This window comes from Bos indicus, chromosome 1 (assembly GCF_029378745.1).
Source record: "Bos indicus isolate NIAB-ARS_2022 breed Sahiwal x Tharparkar chromosome 1, NIAB-ARS_B.indTharparkar_mat_pri_1.0, whole genome shotgun sequence".
NCBI classification, from domain to species: Eukaryota; Metazoa; Chordata; class Mammalia; order Artiodactyla; family Bovidae; genus Bos; species Bos indicus.
In genome coordinates, this window is record NC_091760.1 from 138,858,309 (window position 1) to 138,878,654 (window position 20,346).

At 44.4% G+C, this 20,346-nt stretch overlaps 1 long non-coding RNA gene across 2 annotated transcripts in view; it reads left to right on the top strand.

Moving 5' to 3' along the window:
- Positions 1-20,346, top strand: part of LOC139184568 (uncharacterized) — a 37,827-nt gene that overhangs the window by 12,961 nt on the left and 4,520 nt on the right. Inside the window, exon 1 of one of the 2 annotated variants that reach the window (XR_011568106.1) lies at positions 51-7,789. The exons of the other annotated variant lie outside the window; for it this stretch is intronic. This is a non-coding gene — a long non-coding RNA (uncharacterized lncRNA). Of the gene's footprint in view, positions 1-50; positions 7,790-20,346 lie in introns of those variants that run through there. 2 annotated transcript variants of the gene reach the window in all.

Genomic DNA, 20,346 nt, shown 5'->3' on the forward strand with positions numbered 1-20,346 from the left:
GCAGCAGCAGTATTCCATTATATATATATATATATATATATATATATATATATATCACATCTTCTTTATCCATTCATCCGTTGATGGGCATTTAGCTTGTTTCCACATCTTGGCTATTGTGAACAGTGCTGCTATGAACATAAGCATGCATGTATCTTTTGAATTATGGTTTTGTCTGGGTATATGCCCAGGAGTGAGATTAGATGCGTTCCTGTTACTTTAAATTTTGTGCTGCGTTGCCTGTGCTTAGTCACACTGCTCTGCTCCTTTTGTAAAAGAATGTTGTCTCTAGCCTGAAATAGAGAGGAGAGCCTATTCTCAGGGCTCTGACCTTTAAGAGTCAGAAGTAAAAGTTGCAAAAAAAGAATAACATTTGTTGGAGGTTTACAGGAACATCATGACCTGAGGAACGTGATACAAGAACAAAGCATTCCAACACCAAAATTTAGTAACAACTAATCAGGTCCCTCCCTTTCCTTGCCTTAAGAAATACTTTGTTGAAACCCTACAGGAAGTTCTGGGTTTGAGGGGCAGAGCTACCTTCTCCTTGCATGGCCCTTCAACACACCATTTGCACTTTGTGGTTTTTAGACAGTGATTATATAGATTAACTAGGCAAATGCATGTAGAGGGTCTGGCAAAAGGAAGGGCATAGGCTAATAACATTATTATAACTCTTCCTTTGGCAAAAGCCTCCTGTCCATTCAACTTCACACAGTGATTCACATAAAAGAGCTCCTTAACAAGGGCACATGAAGCAACAAACACTAGGATTTATGTGTATTTTCCCATTTAATCTTCCTGGGAAACTTACAAGGTGGTTGCCATTAATATCTCCATTTTACAGATGCGAAACTTGAGGTTCAGAGAGATTGAGTAACTTGCTCAAGGTCACAAAGCCCATAAGTCGTGCAGCCAAGATTCAAATCTGGGACTCTCTGTGTTCAGAGCATGAAATAATAAGAAATACACATACTTGTCTCTGCTTCAAGATTCTAACACAGAGTTCCTAAAATCCTTGTAGATAGGGTGGCTGGGAGAATCTTTAGTTCTAATATTTAGTCTTTTTGACCCTTGTTCCTGATACTGAGTTTCTAAATCCCCTGGAATTTCCTGAAAGGTAAGAACATCTTTTGTTTAAATAAGGTGACTCTATGTGGGCTCTTGGATGAGGGCTGATCACAGGGAAGACCAAGCCATGATTAGAAGCTTGGAACTTTCAGCCCCTCTCTTCATTCTCCAAAGAGGGGAGAGGGACTGGAATCAGAGTTCCTAATTGATCATGGCTATGTGATCTTCAGTTCAGTTCAGTCACTCAGTTGTGTCCAACTCTTTGTGACCCCATGGACTGCATCCCTGTCCATCACCAACTCCTGGAGCTTATGCAAACTCATGTCCATTGAGTCCATCCAACCATCTCATCCTCTGTCATCCCCTTCTCCTCCCACCTTCAATCTTTCCCAGCATCAGGGTCTTTTCAAATGAGTCAGTTCTTCACATCAGGTGGCCAAAGTATTGGAGTTTCAGCTTCAACATCAGTCCTTCCAATGAATATTCAGGACTGATCTCCTTTAGGATGGACTGGTTGGATCTCCTTGTAGTCCAAGGGAGTCTCAAGAGTCTTCTCCAACACCACAGTTCAAAAGCATCGATTCTTCAACGCTCAGCTTTCTTTATGGTCCAACTCTTACATCCATACCTTACTACTGGAAAAACCATAGCCTTGACTAGATGGACCATTGTTGGCAAAGTAACGTCTCTGCTTTTTAATATACTGTCTAGGCTGGTCATAATTTTTTTTTCCCCAAGGAGTAAGCGTCTTTTAATTTCATGGCTGCAGTCACCATCTACAGTGATTTTGGAGCCCCCCAAAATACAGTCAGCCACTGTTTCCATTGTTTCCCCATCTATTTGCCATGAAGTGATGGGACCAGATGCCATGGTCTTAGTTTTCTGAATGTTGAGCTTTAAGCTAATTTTTCCACTCTCCTCTTTCACTTTCATCAAGAGGCTCTTTAGTTCCTCTTCACCTTCTGCCATAAGGGTGGTGTCATCTGCATATCTGAGGTTATTGATATTTCTTTCAGAAATCTTGATTCCAGCTTGTGCTTCATCTAGCCCAGCATTTCTCATGATGTACTCTGCATATAAGTTAAATAAGCAGGGTGACAATATACAGCCTTGATGTACTCCTTTCCCTATTTGGAACCAGTCTGTTGTTCCATGTCCAGTTCTAACTGTTGCTTCCTGACCTGCATAAAGATTTCTCAAGAGGCAGATAAGGTGGTCTGGTATTCCCATCTCTTTCAGAATTTTCCACAGTTTATGGTGATCCACATAGTCAAAGGCTTTGGCATAGTCAATAAAGCAGAAATCGATGTTTTTCTGAAACTCTCTTGCTTTTTCAATGATCCAACAGATGCTGGCGATTTGATCTCTGGTTCCTCTGCCTTTTCCAAAACCAGCTTGAACATCTGGAAGTTCACATATTATTGAAGCCTGGCTTGGAGAATTTTGAGCATCCCTTTACTATGTGATGAGGTTTCATAAAAATCTCAATAGTACGTATGGGGAGCTTCTGGGTTAGCAAACACATCCAGGTACTGGGCTATTTGCACACCTGTCAGGGAGGAAGAACTTTCCCCCCTACCTCTCCTGGGTTCTTGCTGCTGGACCAATAATGAAATTAACACAGGACAGATTAACAGGAGGAAAAGAAAACAGTTTAAATGGTGAGCACAAAGGTCTCATAGAAATGGTACCTACAAAGTGGCCAAAGCAGACAGCTTTTATACTTTTTAGACAAAGAAACAGTAAATTTGAAAGGAATTGACAAGACAAACAGGTTTGGGTGCTTAATTCATTCCGTGAGCTATTCTAGCAAATGATGGAATCCAGGGAAGGGACTGTGCAAACATCCAATTTGTAAGCAAGTTGGATAGAAGTTGTGTGTCACCTGGGGACCTATTGTGTGTAACTGGCATCTAACATTCAGGGGACAGTCATGTGGAACTTAGCTCCTAACCTTCAGGGTCTGTGCTAACTCCAGTTAGTGTCAGACTTGAACTGAATTGTGGAACACTCATCAGGTTGCAGAGAATTACTTGGTGAAGGGAAAATGTCCAGACACTTGGGGACCAGAAGTGTCAGACCAAGTGTTCTGTGTGAGGAGCAAGAAGCTCCACGTGTGCCCGTCCTGGACAAGCCTCAGAGGCTGACCACTTTGCTGCACAGCCCCCATGCCCCTGGCTCTGTGCCCGTATCAAACCCTTCCCAAAGTAACAGGGACTGAAATGATGATTGCTAGTTTAATACTAGGCAGGGAAAGCCTCAGGGAGGATGCAGATACAGATCAGTATCTGCTTCTATTATCTATGTTTATTGATTTTGGCTTGGAAAAGATAATCCTCAACACATGCCCTGGATCAAACTAGGGCATAACTGAAGAGTGCAACTGCTCTCAAGTGAAGCTCCTCTGGGTACCCCAGAGGGAGGGAGTGAAGGAGCTGGAAATACAGAGAAGGGGGAGGAGGAACAGAGCACAGGTCAAACTGGACAGGACAGTGGGAACCAGAAGGGACAGTGAGGGGCAAAGCCCAGGCAGCCGCTGTGCTGGGGACGTCTAAGAACAGGGATCCCTGGTATCTGGTGTTGACTGACCTGCTGGTCTGACCCAGGCGCCCAGCCCCACAGTGATCTGCGAATGTTGGTGGCAGAGACTTCATGGGAGTGTGGCTGGTTTGGGAGGCAGCAGGGAAAGGAGGTGGGGGCTGGTGTTTGGGGAGTTGAGCACATCCAAAAGTAGGAATGGCCACAAGAGACAGAATGGGATCCAGAAGTGAGCAAAAACAGGAAATCAGAGTTAAGTGATAAGTAGGAGAAACACGTGCCTTTAAGAGTCTCCCCCAGATACAAAGTGTTGGGGGCCAGAGTGATGTACTCCGCCCAACATACGCAAAGGCGGGATCGAGCCTCAGGAGTCCCCCTGGAACTCCTCGAGCTTCTACCCCCATAACCAGAGCCTGCCTACTTTACTACTTTGTGCTCTCACCTACACCTCTGACTTTACGGGGGGCTGTCCCCCACCACCTTTTTCGGAGAAGGAGTTGACTTAGAGCTCCAGTTAATAAAGACTCCTGGGTGTGACAAGAGTGTTTTAACCTACAAACTCCTCTGAAGGTTCTGTGGCCTGCCTGACAGGCTTGTCCGGCCACATGTGATCGCTCACAGCCTCCCAACCGTGAGAGGCACGAGATGCTTTAAACCTTCTAAAAACAGGTTCCTTAGAAAAGTTAGAAAACTATTAGTATAAGTATAATGGGCTGATTAGAAATTGTATTGGTGAAGGGTTTTTCATTTGTTGAGCCAATGTTTGTTGCTAAGTCTCCACATCCCCTGCCCTTACACACGTTAATGAGTATATAGAAGAAATAAGTATTAACCTTTGATATTAATCGCGTTAGACCTTAGGCTAAGTAAATTCTTTCCTTAACTAAAACCCACTACACCCTCACCCTATAGGAATGTAGCTTTATTTGGGTGGCGTCTGTTTTTAAGAATAATCACCCTTGGAGGAAAAAGTGTTCTGACCACTGTCACAAGGAGAGGGTCGTAAATTGTCAGCAGGCCCCCATGGCCAGAAGATGATGTAACACCCCTAAGACCTCTGTATACATTTGTATGAAGCACCTGACTTTGATAAAAGTCAGGACTGCTGACCCCGCGTGACTTTTGCATAACATCTCAGTGTATAAAAGTAGACCATGGAAAATAAAGAATTGGGATCAGTTCCTCGAAAGACTGGTCTCCCCATGTCTCTCTCTCTCTCTCACTCTGGCTGAGTCTCCATCTGGAACGCGGAACTCACCATGCTTACTAATTATGCCTGGGCTTCTAAGATCCGACCGGGGAGGCCTCAGTGTCTCCTCTCCTTCGGGAGAACGGAAGGACGCCTGTGGCCTACGTAAGTGGTGCAAACTTCTTGTCTTGAAGTTTTATTGGTCTCCCGCGTAAACCAAGCCACTCAGCCTCTTTTCTCCACTGAATTTTCCTACTGAGCTATCCTTATTCTATTACTCTTTATATCTTTAATTAATATCTAATTGAAGCTATTGTATCCTGACCCTCGCCGACACCGTCCCCGCTTCGAATACCCTGGATCAGCCGGGGCTGGACCCTGGCAACAAAGGAAGCCAAGATTTTGGACTTGACACATCCAGGTGGTGCTAGATCAGACTGATTGGAAACTGGCTGGGTGCCTCCAGCTCAGTGTCTGCTGCTTCTGCAATGGCAGAGCCTAGACGTTCTCTGAACAGCTCCCTTCAAGAATCCTAAATGGAAAGAGAGATAGTGCCCCACCCCAAGTTACCTGAGAGAGAGAGTGCATGTGTGTATATACGTGTGTGTGTCTGTGTGTGCGTGCATGTTATGTGTGTGTATGTGTAGGGGCAAGGAGGATTCTCTGGGACTGGAGTTGACCCTGCCTTCCCCTCCCCTTGGGCTAAAGCTTCAAGAGCTGAGGAGGCAGAACTGCAGAGAGAGGGCTGCTGAGGGCTGAAGGGAATCACGCCTATAAGCGGGCCCTGCCAGGACCTAACATTTTCCCTTCTCCAGCCACAGTAAAAATAAATGCTCCTGCCATTAATAGGACTAGACCTTGCCTGCCAATGAACACATCTGCAGAGGAGCCACCTGGAGGGACAAATACACAGGGACTTATCAGCTATCCACCTGCCAGACCACTTCTCTTAAAGGCCCTGTGGGAAGCCCTCACATACCACCCAGAAGAGAACCTGCTGAGTTCTGTGTGGCAGAAAGCAGGCAGGTAAGGGGACAGAGGGCTTCCCTGGTGGCTCAGACAGTAAAGCTTCTGCCTGCAATCCCTGACCCTCTCCTGGCCATCCCCCTCATCAAACCAGATAGCCCTGTTCCACCTGTCTCTTCCCCCAACACATACAGTGACACGGAGAGGCAAGAAAGAAAAGCAGCTGTGGCAGAGCCCATGCCACTTCCACAGCACACACAAAGCTAATCCCACCTGGATCCTGCCTTCCCAGGGTAGGAGGCAGCAGCCTGGAGCAGAAAGACTAGATAGCCTGGGGTGCACACCCAGCCTAGCACCTGTGAGATGGGAGGCATTGTGAAAGCAGCAACCCCTGATGCCTGTTTCCTCGCCAGTAGAAATAGTGGTTGTGGGAGTTCAGAATATCTCACCTCAAAACATGCCATTTGGGCATATTGATAATTCTGAATTAAAGATATTTAAGAGGCAGCCAGTAAAAGACACTCTGAATCTTCCACGTGAAATGTACCCTCCCAGTGCCGGGAAGGGAGAAGTCACCCTCATCACCATAAGTAGGGAATACAGGGCCCAGTAGTCTGTATGAACAAACCTGTTACTTCTTCACCAGTTCACTGCCCCAAGCCCAAACCCCTTGTCTTGTCAATTCTTCACAAATGTATTACTTCTTTGTCTATAATGTATAAAAGCCTCCTGCTTTGGTCACTTCTTTGAGCCTCATATTTTTATGGGGCTCCTACACATAGTAAATTAAATTTCTTTTCCCCCACTCTCAGTCTGTCTTATGTCAATTTAATTGTTAGACCTGCCAAATCATCTAGAAAGGAAGAAGGGAAGTTTCCCTCCCACTCAATCCTGTGCCCACAGTGGGGCTCTAAGGATAAGATTGTGAACATGATATGCTTAGAGCAGAACTGGTGCTCAGCAGATAGCAGTTTATATTTTCTCTGGAAAACCCAAAGTCCTCCCCACCACTTACTCTTTCCCCCAAGTCAACTTGAAAAGGCAATAGAGGGTCATCACGTGACTTGAAGGAAAGTCAGTATTTGCAAGCATACACCATGAATTGCACAGGTTGTTATTCAGTCACTCAGTCATGTCCTATTCTTTACAACCCCATGGACTGCAGCATCCCAAGCTTCCCTGTCCTTCACTATCTCCCAGAGTTTGCTCAAACGCATGTCCATTATTGAGTCGGTGATGCCATCCGACCATCTCGTCTTGTCGTCCCCGTCTCTGCCTGCCTTCAATCTTTCCCAGCATCAAAGACTTTTCTAATGAGTTGGCTCTTCGCATTAGGTGGCCAAAGTATTGGAGCTTCCATTTCAGCATTAGCCCTTCCAATGAATATTCAGGATTGATTTCTTTTAGGATTGACTGGTTTGATCTCCTTGCAGTTCAAGAGTCTTCTCTAACACCACAATTCAAAAGCATCTATGCTTCAGCCCTCAGCCTTCTTAGTGGTCCGAATCTCACATCCAAACATGACTACTGGAAAAACCATAGCTTTGACTAGACGGACCTTTGTTGGTAAAGTAATGTCTCTGCTTGTTAATACACTGTCTAGGTTTGTCATAGCTTTTCTTCCAAGGAGCAAGCATCTTTTAATTTCATGGCTGCAGTCACCATCTGCAGTGATTTTGGAGCCCAAGAAAATAAAATCTGTCACTGTTTCCATTTTTTCCCATCTATTTTCCATGAAGTAATGGGACTGGATGCCATGATCTTAGTTTCTGAATGTTGAGTTTTAAGTAGAGGCTGTGGACCTTCCTAACAAAACAGCTTCCTAACAAAACAGTGGTGTGTGGGATGGGATCAAGAAGCCGATCCTCCTGTTGCAGGGAAGAAAGTGCATCCAAGTCCCTGGGACAGGCCACCAAGTGTAGGTTTTTGGCTTTTTGCAGGAAAGAATTTGAGAGCAAGCCATAGTAAAGTGAAAGATTTATTCATGGAGATGCACACTTCATAAAGTGTGGGCCATCTTAGAAGGTAAGAGGCACTAAGGTATGGGGTTGTCAGTTTTTATAGGGGTGGATAATTTTATAGATTGAAGAGTGGGAGGATTATTCCAGCTATTCTAAGGAGGGGGTGGGGATTTCCAGGAATTGTGCCACCACCCACAGTTTTACCTTTATAGTCATGGCATCTATAGATGTGTCATTTAGAGTGCTGATGTGTTACAACAAGTATGTGCTGAGGCTCAGGGTCAAAGGCAAGTTGATTCATCAACCATCTTGGACTTATTTGATTATAATCAGTTTATGTCCCTCTTAAACCAGAGGTTTAAACCCTCTTGCAACAACATAAGAGAAGACTCTACACATGGACATGACAGGATAGTAAATACCAAAATCAGATTGATTATATTCTTTGCAGCCAAAAATGGAGAAGCTATATACAGTTAGCAAAAACAAGACTGGGAGCTGACTGTGGCTCAGATCATAAACCCCTTATTGCCAAATCCAGACTTAAATTGAAGAAAATAGGCAAAATCACTAGACCATTCAGGTATGACCTAAATCAAATCCCTTATGATTATACCATGGAGGTGACAAATAGATTCAAGGGGTTAGATCTGATGGACAGAGTGCCTGATGAACTATGGATGGAGGTTCATGCCATTGTACAAGAGGCAGTGATCAAGACCATCCCCAAGAAAAAGAAATGCAAAAAGGCAAAATGGTAGTCTGAGGAGGCCTTACATATAGCTGAGAAAAGAAGAGAAGCTAAAGGCAAAGGAGAAAAGGAAAGATATACCCATTTGAATGCAGAGTTCCAAAGAACAGCAAGGAGAGGTAAGAAAGCCTTCCTCAGTGATCAGTGCAAAGAAATAGAAGAAAATAATAGAATGGGAAAGACTAGAGATCTCTTCAAGAAAATCAGAGATACCAAGGGAACATTTCATGCAAAGATGGGCACAATGAAAGACAGAAACTGTATGGACCTAACAGAAGCAGAAGATATTAAGAAGAGGTAGCAAGAATACACAGAAGAACTTTACAAAAAAGATCTTCACGACCCAGATAACCACAATGGTGTGATCACTCACCTAGAGCCAGACATCCTGGAATGTGAAGTCAAATGGGCCTTAGGAAGCATCATGACATGCTAGTGGAGCTTAGCATCCACAAATCTAGTGGAAGTGATGGAATTCCAGTTGAGCGATTTCAAGTCCTAAAAGATGATGCTGTGAAAGTGGTGCACTCAATATGCCAGAAAATTTGCAAAACTCAACAGTGGCCACAGGACTGGAAAAGGTCAGTTTTCATTCCAATCCCAAAGAAAGGCAATGCCAAAGAATGCTCAAACTACCGCACAATTGCACTCATCTCACATGTAGTAAAGTAATGCTCAAAATTCTCCAAGCCAGGCTTCAGCAATACGTGAACTGTGAACTTGCAGATGTTTAAGCTGGTTTTAGAAAAGGCAGAGGAACAAGAGATCAAATTGCCAACATCCGTTGGATCATCGAAAAAGCAAGAGAGTTTTAGAAAAACATACAATTCTGCTTTATTGACTACACCAAAGCCTTTGACTGTGTGGATCACAACAAACTGTGGAAAATTCTGAAAGAGATGGGAATACCAGACCACCTGACCTGCCTCCTGAGACATCTGTATGCAGGTCAAAAGGCAATAGTTAGAACTGGACATGGAGCAACAGACTGGTTCCAAATAGGAAAAGGAGTATGTCAAGGCTGTATGTTGTCACCCTGCTTATTTAACTTATATGCATCATGTGAAATGCCGGGCTGGATGAAACACAAGCTGGAATCAAGATTTCTGGGAGAAATATCAATAACCCCAGATATGCAGATGACACCACCCTTATGGCAGAAAGTGAAGAACTAAAGAGCCTCTTGATGAAAGTGAAAGAGGAGAGTGAAAAAGTTAGCTTAAAGCTCAATATTCAGAAAACTAAGATCATGGCATCCAGTCCCATCACTTCATGGCAAATAGATGAGGAAACAATGGAAACAGTGAGAGACTTTATTTTGGGGGGTTCCAAAATCACTGCAGATGGTGACTGCAGCCATGAAATTAAAAGATGCTTACTCCCTGGAAGGAAAGTTATGACCAATCTAGACATCATATTAAAAAGCAGAGACATTACTTTGCCAACAAAGGTCCATCTAGTCAAAGCTTTGGTTTTTCCAGTAATCATATATGGATGTGAGAGTTGGACTATAAAGAAAGCTAAGTGTTGAAGAATGGATGCTTTTGAACTGTGGTGTTGAAGAAGACTCTTGTGAGTCCCTTGGACTGCAAGGAGATTTAACTAGTCAGTCCTGGGGGAAATCAGTCCTGAATATTCATTGGAAAGACTGATGTTGAAGCTGAAACTCTAATACTTTGGCCACTTGATGAGAAGAACTGACTCATTGGAAAGACCCTGATTCTGGGAAAGATTGAAGGTAAGAAGAGAAGGGGACGACAGAGGATTAAAACGTTGGGTGGCATCATCAACTCAATGGACATGAGTTTCAGTAAGCTCCAGTAGTTGGTGATGGACAGGGAAGCCTGGCATGCTGCAGTCCATGGGGTCGCAAAGAGTTGGACATGACTGAGTGACTGAACTGAACTGAGTTCATGTCCTGTCCTTGGGCCATGTTATTCTTTTAGAGGTTGTGCCACGTCCCCTTCATGTCAGACTCCCAACCCCAACCTGTGGCCCTTGATTTTCCCAGAGAGAAAAGCTGAAAATGACAAAGGGTTTGCTCAGGATTATGTATGAAGCCTAGAGCAGAGCCCATCTCTGCTCCCAGTCTCTTGACCTTCTGGAGGGAAATCAAGAGAGAATGAAATGGGGTGCAAACCTCTGGTCTCATTGAGCTGGTCTCATTGTCTTACAATAACTGGGAGTGGGAGCAGGCAAAAGGCTCCAGTTTCTTCCTTGAACCAGAGTTTCCTATAAAACAAAAGCCTTACCCTGCTGGCTAAGGGGCAGCAGAGCTTACTGCCTCCAGGGCACAAAGATCCATATATCCATATATATGGAGGACGGATGGAAGGAAAATTCTACTGCAGCTTAAAGGGCAGAAACCTGTCTAGGGGGAAGGGAGCTGCTGCACTGTGAAAACACTCAACCAGCCCTCTGGAGAGACTCTTGTGAATAAAAGCTGAGCCCTCTCCCCACTCTACCCACCTGTCAACTGCAAACTGGCACTTGCCAAGGGCATTTGCCATCTGCCTCTGCAGGGACCGAATCTTGTGCTGCTGCAACTGTTGACCTACAACACACCCTGAAGAGAGTTCATGTGGAGAACAAGAATGAGGCACTTTGTGCTCCAGGAAAACTGGTGGAACTGTTGCAGGAAAGGGGACCCCTTCTAGGGCCCAAGAGTGGACTCAGAAATGAATTGTCTGAGGAGACACATAAGCTGAAAAAGCAAGAGATTTTATTGGAAAGGGTGCCCAGGCAGAGAGCAGTAGGGTAAGGGAACCTAGGAGGACTGCTCTGCCATATGACTTGCAGTCTCGGGTTTTACGTTAATGGGATTAGTTTTCCAGGTTGTCTTTGGCCAATCACTCTGACTCAGAGTCCTTTCTTGTGTTGCATGCATTGCTCAGCCTAGATGGATGCCATCAAAAGGGATTCTGGGAGGTAGTCGTACACGTGGTGTCTATTTTTTACTTTTTCTGAACTCTTCCGATTAGTGGTAGCTTATTAGCTACCTTGTTCCTCACTAAGACCTCTTGTCATCCTAGTAACTCATATGCATCCAACACTCATGCAAATGGTTACTATGGTGCCTAGCCAGGGTGGGTAATTTCACTCAGTGTGTTTCCCCTAACAGAAAAAGCCTTAGATACTTAGATATTTTCAGGAACTGATTTTATGAGTCCAGGCCTTGTATCTCCTCATATCTAGAAAAGCACTAAATCTCTTTATGAGTACATCAGCTCCTTATGTGGCTCAGCTGGTAAATAATCTGCCTGCAATGCAGGAGACCTGGGTTTGATCCCTGGGTTAGGAAAATCCCCTGGAAAAGGGAAAGGCTACCCACTCCAGTATTCTGGCCTGGAGAATTCCATGGACTCTATAGCCATGGGGTCGCAAAGTGTCAGACATGACTGAGCAACTTTCACTTACTTACTTTTGTTAGATAAGTGCTTGATCACAAGAATTTCTTCACCACAATCACATCTATTGACCTTCCCTCTCTACCATTTTGTTGCAATTTTGAAACCATTTACCACAGATTGGGAATTGCACCCATGTGCTGCTACTCAAATCCAGCCAAAACCCTGCTTGGAACTTGAACCCATGTGGCTGGGACTCAAACCCAGCTGAAACCCTGCTTGGGACTTGAACCCATTTGGCTGGGTCTCAAACTCAGCCAAAACCCATGGTACCTGGTCTCAGGATCTAAGGAAGCTCAAGTTCTTGCTGTCTCATCACAGAAAGAATTCAGTGAGAGACAAAGTGATAGGTAAGAAGTGGATTTATTCAGATTCAGAGAGAAGCACACTCCACAGAGTGTGGGCTATTGCAGAGGGTGAGTGCAGACATGAAATGTGGCCTGGTTAGTTTTTATAGGCTGGGTAATTTCATATGCTAGGGAGTGGGAGGATTATTCCAACTATTTTGGGGAAGGGGTGGAGATTTCCAGAATTTGGGCCACTCCCCAATCCTTGGTCTTTTGACGGTGCCTTGGAACTAAGATCATGGTATCTAGTCCCATCACTTCATGGGAAATAGATGGGGAAACAGTGGAAACAGTGTCAGACTTTATTTTGGGGGGCTCCAAAATCACTGTAGATGGTTATTGCAGCCATGAAATTAAAAGACACTTACTGCTTGAAAGGAAAGTTATGACCAATCTAGACAGCATATTCAAAAGCAGAGACATTACTTTGCCAACAAAGGTCTGTCTAGTCAAGGCTACGGTTTTTCCTGTGGTCATGTATGGATATGAGACTTTGACTGTGAAGAAAGCTGAGCGCTGAAGGATTGATGCTTTTGAACTGTGATGTTGGAGAAGACTCTTGAGAGTCCCTTGGACTGCAAGGAGATCCAACCAGTCCATTCTAAATGAGATCAGTCCTGGGTGTTCTTTGGAAGGAATGATGCTGAAGCTGAAACTCCAGTACTTTGGCCACCTCATGCAAAGAGCTGACTCATTGGAAAAGACTCTGATGCTGGGAGGGATTGGGGGCAGGAGGAGAAGGGGATGACAGAGGACAAGGTGGCTGGATGGCATCACCAACTTGATGGACATGAGTTTGAGTGAATTCTGGGAGTTGGTGATGGACAGGGAGGCCTGGTGTGCTGCAATTCATAGGGTTGCAAAGAGTTGGACACGACTGAGCGACTGAACTGACTGACTGACTGACTGGAACTGTCATGGCAACTCTGGGTGTGTCATTTCACTTGCTGATTGAGGATCAAGGTCTAGTCTTGTCTGCCATCTTGGTCCCATTTGATTCTAATCAGTTTATGTTGTCTCCTTCAGCTATGTCATTCTTTCAAAAGTTGTGCCCTTCCCCTTTCCCTCCTGTTACAATTTCTCAGAGCTATCTTAGGTGCTATCTTCTGGGCTACAGTCCTCATTTTGCCCCAAATAAAACTTAACTCACAACTCTCATATTGTGCGTTTTTTTCAGTTGACACCACCACCAATGGGCTTCCCTGATAGCTGGTAAAGAATCTGCCTGCAATGCAGGAGACCTGGGTTGAATCCCTGGGTTGGGAAGATCCCCTGGAGAAGGGAAAGGCTACCCACTCCAGTATTCTGGCCAGGAGAATTCCATGGACTGAGTAGTCAATGGAGTCACAAAGAGTCAGACACGACTGAACAATTTTCACTTTCACTTTCACCACCACCCCACCCCAACCTCTGTGGCCTCAAGAGCCAGCATGTCCTTGCCAGTTATATGAATAATACACCTTAGAAATGCTGCCCCAGTCAAGACTTTGGTTAACAACTGATTTTGACCTCATAAGAAATACTACGCTAAACCATTCAGCCAATCTGGTCCCAAATTTTTCACCCATGGGAGTTAAAACCAGCCAGGACCCTGTGGAGCCCTCTCTGCTACAAATCCTTTCTGTTTACCCAGTTTCACTGCCAAAATCTTGGCTCTCTGTGCATCAGTGACAAACAGAAATATGAAGACAGAGTTCTGAAGGAGAAAGAAAGACTGTTTTTATTACTTTTCCAGGCAAAGGGGGAACATAGTACCTTGAGAAATGTGCCCCTCCATCCCTGGTGAGTAGGGGATAGTTATATAGTTAAGCAGGAGTACGTGATAAGAATCAAGGCAGGAATAGTCCTCTATTCTTTCTTCTGCAGTTGCAAAAGGGTGGGGTTGCTGACAAGTTAGGGTGTGCACAGGATCCTAGGTTTCAACCCTGAATATTCATTGGAAGGACTGATGCTGAAACTCCAATACTTTAGTCACCTGATGTGAACAGTCAACTCATTGGGAAAGACCCTGGTGCTGGGAAAGATTGAAGATAGGAGGAGAAAGGGACAACAGAGGATGAGATGGTTGGATGGCATCACTGACTCAATGGGCATGAGTTTGAGGAAACTCTGGGAAATACTGAAGGACAGGGACACCTTGCATGCTTCAGTCCACAGAGTCGCAAAGAGTCAGACACGACGGAGCAACTGAACAACAGAAAGGATCCTAGGTGGTCTATCCCCTAATCTTGATGAGCCTCTGCCTCAGTTGGTTTTGTTGCTGCCCCTTCCTTGATTGATAACTGTTCTGCCCTTTGGAACACAGAGAAGGTCATGGAGGCTGGAGTTCTCCATGCTTATGAGGAATGCGGGACAAAAAAGCTTCTGAGCCCTGGAGTCCCACAGGGCCCTGCTCAGCATCAATTTCTTGTTTGTAGAAAATAGGTTCATTCAGCTTCCTTGACCTTCCCTGAATTCCAAAAGACAGGCTAAAACAGGAAAGTCATGACCAACCTAGAGAGCATATTAAAAAACAGAGACATTACTTTGCCTACAATGGTCCATCTAGTCAAGGCTATGGTTTTTCCAGTAATCATGTATGGATGTGAGAGCTTTACCATAAAGAAAGCTGAGCGCCAAAGAATTGATGCTTTTGAACTGCAGTGTTGGAGAAGACTCTTGAGAGTCCCTTGGACTGCAAGGAGATCCAGCCAGTCTATCCTAAAGGAAATCAGTCCTGAATATTCTTTTGAAGGACTGATGTTGAAACTCCAATACTTTGGCCACCTGATGCGAAGAACTGACTCATTTGAAAAGACCCTGATGCTTGGAAAGATTGAAGGTGGGAGAAGGGGACGACAGAGGATGAGATGGTTGGATGGCATCACCAGCTCAATGGGCATGAGTTTGAGTAAGCTCTGGGAGTTGGTGATGAACAGGGAGGCCTGGCATGCTGCAGTCCATGGGGTCACAAAGAGTCTGAGTGACTGAACTGACTGAACTGAAAACAGTTGCTGATCAGGGAAAGGAGGAGATACAAAAACTAGGGTGGAGCAGTAAAAAAATAATAGTGCAGCTTTGGGGCAAAATCTTGGTTCCTCCTTGCTGCTGCTAAGTCACGTCAGTCATGTCTGACTCTGTGCGACCCCATAGATGGCAGCCCACCAGGCTCCCGTCCCTGGGATTCTCCAGGCAACAGTACTGGTGTGGGTTGCCATTTTCTTCTCCAGTCCATGAAAGTGAAAAGTGAAAGTGAAGTCGCTCAGTCGAGTCCGACTCTTTGTGACCCCATGGACTATAGCCTATAAGGCTCCTCCGTCCAGGGTTCCTCCTTGAGGGATATACATAATTGTATCTTTCAGTTCTTCTACAGAATTAAAGCCCCCACCCAGGTAGAGGATGGTAACTTTAGACTCAGCACAAGATTCCTGGAGAACCACCTATTACCTTACCACCAACCAATCAAACATTCTGCAACTCTCACCACAGATTTGCCTATGAAATCTTTTTCCCAAAAACTATCTAGGAGTTTGTGGTTTTTGAGCATGAGTCACCTGTCTCCTTGCATAGCTCTGCAATAACCCTTTCTCTGTTCCAAACTCAAACGTTTCCATGTTCTGGTTTGGTTCTGTACACTGTGAGGCATCATAAATTATTACTTGCTTTAGGTTACTTCCCTGGTGGCTCAGACAATAAAGCATCTGTCTACAATGCAGGAGACCTGGGTTTGATCCCTGGGTTAGGAAGATCCCCTGGAGAAGGAAATGGCAATCTACTGCAGGACTATTGCCTGGAAAATCCCATGGACAGAGGAGCCTGGTAGGCTATAGCCCATGGGGTCTCAAAGAGTCATACACAACTGAGCGACTTCACTTTCTTTCACTTTCTTTCTTTAGGTCACTAAGTATTGGGAAGATATGTTTAGCAGTAATATAAAACCAATAAATGATTTTATACATCAAAAGTCCAAGTAAAATTTCACTTGAAGAACTCTGTTGCATAAAAGAAAACAATACCAAACAAAGAAACTTTACAAAGTATTCATGTAACCCAACTTCCTTTTCTTAAATTTATTTATTTTTTAATTGAAGGATAATTACTTTACAGAATTATGTTGTTTTCTGTCAAACCTCAACATGAATCTGCCTTAGATATACATATATCCTCTCCCTCTTGAACCTCCCTCCCATCTCCCTCCCCATCCCACCCCTCTAGGTTGATACAGAGCCCCGGTTTGAGTTTCCTGAGACATACAGCATATTCCCGTTGGCTATCTATTTTACATATGGTACTGTAAGTTTCCATGTTTATTCTTTCCATACATCTCACCCTTTCCTCCCTTCTCCCCATGTCCATAAGTCTGTTCTCTATGTCTCTTTCTCCACTGCTGCCCTGCAAATAAATTCTTCGGTACCATCTTTGTAGATTCCATATATATGCATTCAGATCAGATCAGATCAGTCGCTCAGTCATGTCCGACTCTTTGTGACCCCATGAATCGCAGCACGCCAGGCCTGCCTGTCCATCACCAACTCCCGGAGTTCACTCAGACTCACGTCCATCGAGTCAGTGGTGCCATCCAGCCATCTCATCCTCTGTCGTCCCCTTCTCCTCCTGCCTCAGTATATGATATTTATCTTTCTCGTCTGCTTACTTCACTCTGTATAATAGGCTCTAGGTTCATCCACCTCATTGGAACTGACTCAAATGCTTTCCTTTTTATGTCTGAGTAATATTCCATTGTGTATATGTACCACAACTCCTTTATCCATTCATCTGTCGATAGACATCTACATGTAACACAACTTTCTTAATTCATTAATTAGAAATAGAGCCAAGAAAGATCAAAATATGGTGACATACTGTCGACTAAAAAAATATTAGTCACAATCTATAAATAGAGTGTTATTTTATTTGGTGCAAGTTTTAAGAACTCTCAGCCCAGGAGGCAGCATCTCAGTAGCTCTGAGAAAACTTCTCTGAGGAGGCAGGAGAGGGAGTTAGGCCATTCAGAAGTTTACAACAAATGGTTTAGGCAGTCTGAACATCAAACATTATTATTAAATAGTAAGGAAAACCAGATATCAAGCTAAGAAACTTAATATCCTTCTATGTATGGAAAGCTTCAACATTCTTTGGCATTGCCTTTCTTTTGGACTGGAATGAAAACTGACTTTTTCCAGTCCTGTGACCACCACTGAGTTTTCCAAATTTGCTGGCATATTGAGTGCAGCACTTTAACAGCATCATCTTTTAGGATTTGAAATAGCTCAGCTGGATTCCGTCACCTCTACTAGTTTTGTTCATAGAGATGCTTCCTAAGGTCCACTTGACTTTGTGCTCCAGGATGTCTGGCTCTAGGCGAGTGATCACACCGAGAACTTCCAGATGTTCAAGCTGGATTTAGAAAAGGCAGAGGAACCAGAGATCAAATTGCTAACATCCATTAGATCATCGAAAAAGCAAGAAAATTCCAGAAAAGCATCTACCTTTGCTTCATGGACTACACTAAAGCCTTTGACTGTGTGGAGATCACAAAAAACTGTGGAAAATTCTTAAAGAGACAGGAATACCATACCACCTTACCTGCCTCCTGCAAAACCTGTATGCAGGTCAAGGAGCAACAGTTAGAAATGGACATGGAACAACCAGACATGGAACAACAGACTGGTTCAAAATTGGGAAAGGAGTACATAAAGGCTGCATATTGTTACCCTGCTTATTTAACTTCTATGCAGAGTATATCATGTGAAATGCCAGGCTAGATGAAGCACAAACTGGAATCAAGATTGCCAGGAGAAATATCAATAACCTCAGATATGTAGATGACACCACCCCTATGGCAGAAAGCAAAGGAGAACTAAAGAGCCTCTTGATAAAAGTGCAAGAAGAGAGTGAAAAAGCTGGCTTAAAACTCAACATTTAAAAAACGAAGATCTGGTCCCATCACTTCCTGACAAACAGATGCGGAAACAATGGAAACAGTGATGGACTTTATTTTGGGGGCTCAAAAATCACTGCAGATGGTGACTCCAGGCATGGAATTGAAATACACTTGCTCCTGGGAAGAAAAGCTATGACAAACCTAGACAGCATATTAAAAATCAGAGACATTACTTTATTGACAAAGGTCCATCTAGTCAAAGCTATGGTTTTTCCAGTAGTCATGTATGGATGTGAGAGTTGGACCATAAAGAAGGCTGAGCACCAGAGGGTTGATGCTTTTGAACTGTGGTGTTGGAGCAGACTCTTGAGAGTCACTTGAACTGCAAGGAGATCCAACCAGTCAATCATAAAAGAAATCAATCCTGGATATTCATTGGAAGGATTAATCCTGAAGTGGAAGCTTCGATACTTTGGCCACCTAATCCAAAGAGCCGACTCATTAGAAAAGTCCTTGATGCTGGGAAAGATTGAAGGCAGGAGGAGAAAGGGACGACAGGACGAGATGGTTGGATGGCATCACTGACTGAATAGACATAAGTTTAAGCAAGCTCCGGGAGGTGGTGAAGGACAGGGAAGCCTGGCTTGCTACAGTCCATGGGATCACAAAGAGTAGGACAAGACTGAGTCACTGAATGACAAAGATGTATGGGAAGATGCAAGCCTCTGGGCTTACTAAATTCATTCCTTTCATATGCATCTCAGTTATCTGGGCCAAATCCTGTTTCTTGATTGTTTATGGGCTTCCCTGGTGGCTCAGATGGTAAAGAACCTGCCTGCAATGCAGGAGAGCTGGGTTTCATCCCTGGGTTGGGAAGATGCCCTGGAGAAAGGAAGGGCTATTCTTGCCTGGAGAATTCCATGGGCATAAGAGCCTGGCATACTAAAGTCCGTGGAGTTGCAAAGAGTGGGACACGACTGAACAACTAAAAAGTCATTGTTCACTGTAAAGGGTGGCAGCTGTGGCAGATGGCTGCTTCTTGCATCCCCCTGTGTCCCTCAGCAATCACCGTAGAAGTGGCAGCAGCTGCTGGATCACAAGTATTGTGTTCCCTTTTGGGGGCCAGAAATCACTGATGACTGTGACATTTCTTGCCCACTGATATGGCAGGAAATATTTTGTTTCACATAATCAAGTCAAGGCACAGACAAACCAGCAGAGGATTTCCATGACTACTTTATTCCATCCCATTCAACAAGATCAGATATTGGGGAACAAGGTACTCAGAGTTTTGTTGAGGGAGAATACTGATTTATCCAACCTGGTTGAGAAGACAGGTATCAAGATGTATCTTCATGATAGAAGATTAGATAAGTCTGGTCTTCAGTTTAAAACAGGAGGGAAGAGGGCCGGGCACAAACTTTAAAAGAATGACAAACCTCAAGGACACACATAAACTAATTAGAACCAAATGGGTCCAAGACAGACAAGTCAATTTCCACTAGACCTTGAACCTCCATATACGCTCATCATAACACATCAGCAGACTGACACACCATCAGATGCCGCGACAGTTCTGAGGCAAAGTACAAAGGTCAGAAATGGGTGGTTATCCAATTCCTGGAAATCTCCACCCCAAAATAATTGAAATAATCCTCCCACGTGTTGTTGTTGTTGTTCAGTCGCGCAGTCATGTCTCACTCTTTGGGACCCCACGGACTACAGCATGCCGGGTTTTCCTGTCCTTCACCATTTCCCGGAGTTTGCTCCAACTCATGTCCATTGAGTCAGCGATGGCATCCAACCATCTCATCCCACTTTTTACTGAGTCCAAGCTCACTCTGCTCGCTGCACGACAGGCCAATGAATCCCAGAGATGAGGTGCTGAGACGAGGGAAATGCCTTTATTCGGAAAGCCAGGTGACTGAGAAGATGGCAGGCTGCTGCTAAGTCGCTTCAGTCATATCCAACTCTGTGCAACCCCATAGACGGTAGCCCACCAAGCTCCCCTGTCCCTGGGATTCTCCAGGCAAGAACACTGGAGTGGGTTGCCATTTCATGCATTCTCCAATGCATGAAAGTGAAAAGTGAAAGTCAAGTTGCTCAGTCGTGTCTGACTCCTAGCGACCCCATGGACTGCAGCCTACCAGGTCCTCCGTCCATGGGATTTTCCAGGCAAGAGTACTGGAGTGGGGTGCCATTGCCGGCAGGCTAGCACCTCAAAATAACCATCTTATTGAGGTTTGGATGCCA